This window comes from Alexandromys fortis, unplaced genomic scaffold (assembly GCF_014885135.2).
Source record: "Alexandromys fortis isolate MF-2015 unplaced genomic scaffold, M_Fortis_MF-2015_v1.1 scaffold_656, whole genome shotgun sequence".
In the NCBI taxonomy this organism is placed as follows: Eukaryota; Metazoa; Chordata; class Mammalia; order Rodentia; family Cricetidae; genus Alexandromys; species Alexandromys fortis.
Genome location: NW_026069275.1, coordinates 26,123 through 29,817, shown reverse-complemented (window position 1 = coordinate 29,817; position 3,695 = coordinate 26,123).

Here is a 3,695-nt window from a genome sequence, read left to right as displayed (position 1 = left end):
GCAATAAGGAATACAAAAAGATTTATATTATGCAAACCCAGAATATAGTAACATTTGAAATATGTCATTTAATCACCTTGCAATGTCTCCTTGTCAGTGTATGTATATCTTACACAATTCTGTAACAAATATTATGTCCTAGCACACATCGTAAATTCCTTATATACAAAGAAGTGAGTCTAAAAGGAATATAATACTATAAATTTCTCACCAGACACCCAGAACAGCAGGGACATGAGGACACGAGTCTGTAACTCCATCTTGCTTTCCCCGCCTATCTGATGCAGCTCAGTTCACACTGTAAAAGTCAGGTTTATAAATTCTGAGCAGCTGTTATAGCCTAGAGAGGCTCATGCAAAGCAGTCAGCAAATATATAAAGGCTGCATGTGTGAGGCTGGTGAGAATCAAGAGGAAAACATAACACCACGGGCAGTACGAATGATCACTGAAAGATATCAGCTTATAGCTCTCCAACAGAATCGATTTGGTACTCTAATAACAATTTTGTGTTAAAATCCAAGACATATTTAACTGCTTTGTTTTGGCAGAAATGTTAAGAAAGCTATCTCAGGTTAACAGTATTATGATAATAGTAAAATATGTTGAAAAATTTACGACAGCAAAAGTAGCTTAGAGTAAGAAAATATGTAGTAAAAGAATGGAAGGATGGGGTGAAGAAGAGAGGAAAAGTATGTGAGAGAGAATTGAGACTAATTGGGTCCACTATCTCTCATGTGTGAAGTCATTCATGCTGAGTGAATATTAGGCTCCAGTTTCCAGATTGAAAATTAAACAGAAATATTGAGCAGCCTAGAATTTACTCTGAAGAAATTCTGTGGAGCATTAATTTAAGATTGACATGAGAGAAGCTTTAACCTCAAAGCAAAGGTAAACCCAGAATGAACAAAGAAGTATTTTACCTATGACATCAGGATTCTGAAACAGGACTCTAAATTTGGGAAAATGAAAAGGGAAACACAATGAACAGGATTTCTTCAATTAGTCACAGCTGTATGTAAAGCAACACCGCCAAGCATGTTTATTTCAGAAACGCATATTCTAGAATAGTCTAAAAATCAGCCATATTGAAAGTGGGTGAAAATAGTCCTGTTGTAGTAATGAACATGTTAAAACCTCTCCAGAAGATGTTGTGGTCATCCTATATCAAGTAATAATTTTATTGACACCAATAGACCCCAACACTAGATATTTCTGTCCTTCTAAGAAAAAAAAGTTGTTTGAGGATGAATGAAAATCAGAAGTAATAACAGAAATCCCAGAACCTGCCATGACTTCAGGTTGGCAAACTCTTAAAGCATATATAAGAAGGAAATATAAACACAGTATTAAGTATAAAGTACTAAAAACAGAAAAATAAATAAACAAAATATTCTGACAAGAGGTAGCGATTCATCTGTAATCCCATGACTGAAGAGACATAAGTAAGAGGATTATGCCTTTGAGGCCATCATGGAGCACAAGATGTAGCCCAGTCTAATTCATCCATGATTAATCAAGTGCACACAAGGCAGCTCATATCATTTCATATCCAGGTCAACAAAGTTATCTGATGTTAATGTTTTAGCATTAAGGAAAAAATATTATTGAAAACTAAATAAGCATTTAAGTAACACAAATTTCCCTTTTAATTTGCATTAATTATATAATTTCATACATCATCTTTTCAAGCATGAAATGTTAAATTACTTATGATAAGCATACTCATATCTCCTGTGTTTAAGTGCTAACATACCATCATAAGAGAGAAACAAGTAGTATGTGGAATAAAGAAGTTCTCAATTTTAAAGTCAAGAATATGACAGATGAGTAACTGTCCCAATCAATGTCTAATAAGTGTTCTGGATCTTTGATAAACTTTGCATTTTGCTTTGTTACAGCTGCAGTGAGTTTATATTGCGTTTGAAGTCATTACTGCTGCTCATTCAGATTGGACACATGGAGACAGGGGTCTTACAAACACAAAAGCTCTCACAGTTAAACATGTATTTTCGTAGTACATAAGAGGAGAAAATGGAGACTACAAGGAAAAAATTTCCATGTTTTTTTTAATGTGTAATAGAAAAAAAAACCAACAGTCCTTAATTAGTGCTTTTCCACAAATCAAGTCTTCATCCAGGTACACTGGATTCCTTAGACTGCGATTAAAAGGGAACTAACTGCAAACGTACTGGCTGAAAACAACATGGATTAATTTATTCGAATGTTTGATTCAGGAAATCTGATGTTGACAATTTTGAGCTCATTGGCAAAGGACCATCTTCTATGGATTCCACTATGAATGAACGCCCAGGGAAGTCACATTATATCTGAAACTCATCAAAGTGATAGAAACATCATGCAAACTCCATATACAGTGTTATAGCCTAAAATGCAAACCTCAGTACTTTGATGGTTCAACTGTTATCACATGTTAATTTTCTTTGAAATATCATAGAAAATTCCCTAAAATTGTGTGAGAGTAAGAACAATAGACACAAAGTTACTGCTAACGTCTGTGCCCCATGGGAAACAATTTTTCAGCTCAACCATGCTCAGTATAGAAATATGGAGCAGGAAAATAAACATCACCCAATTTCTTCCAAATAAATAGATATTATTGGAGGTAAAGAAAATCCCAAAGCATCAATAACCTGGGTTCTTCTGAAGTTGGTTAGTGACTTCTAGATGAATGTTGTGGCTTGTAGATTCTCATGTTTGGCATTGAGATAGNCACCTTTTTACATGTTCACTAGGACTTGCTCACCTGACCCTTATGTAAAATACTTCCATGCAAGTATCACTTTTGAAATGCATTTACTGACATGTACAGTTAGAATGAAGTCCAAATCAAAATGTGCTATTAATTTAAAATATATTCTACTACATTCTTATATGTAGTTTCTTTTGACATATAAAAATGACTAAAAGTTATAATCACTATGCAACTATCATGTTGTCTGGTGCTCAGAGAACCATTTGTCCTCTTATCACCTGTACCATCTGCATGGATGACCAGGAACACCTAGTGAAGGCACCAACTGTATCTCCATGGATGGCTCTCTCTCCAGCAGGGGGATCTGTAATACAGATTGGCAGAAATACTGTAAAACAAACAGGGCTTGTTTTACTACTAATTTACACATTCATGGTGTACTTTTTAAAAAGTGATTACAAAATAAACTAGGTATTTATGCTTTCATTTTTTCTATTTAGCATAATATTCATTTTTCAGCAGAAAAAAGTTATATCATTTATAACGTTAGAAATGCAAAATATTAGAACTGCCATTTGCTAGATCTGGACTACATTCAAGGATACATTAATCTACACCATTACTTGTCACTTTTTATCAGGTCACAAAAAGCCAGAGTGAACTGTTTTGCTGTGGTCTTACATATTGAAGAAGCTCTATAACTCAGCTGACAGTTGATGATATTGATCCCAATATGATGTAAATATTCCTCTATTCATTTTATGTGAAAGAGATGATTTTCTATCATACAGAAAATGAAAATTACATGCCCAATTAATCTATAAAATGTGGCACAGTCTGGGCACATCTCTTCTTCCTCTGTAGCCTAGGAGACAGACCTTTTGTAATAAACCTTTCTAATTATATTCTTCAGACATTATGAAACCTACTCATAGGTTGTCTCAAATATGATCAGTTAGTGATTTTGGTAAAATACACCAC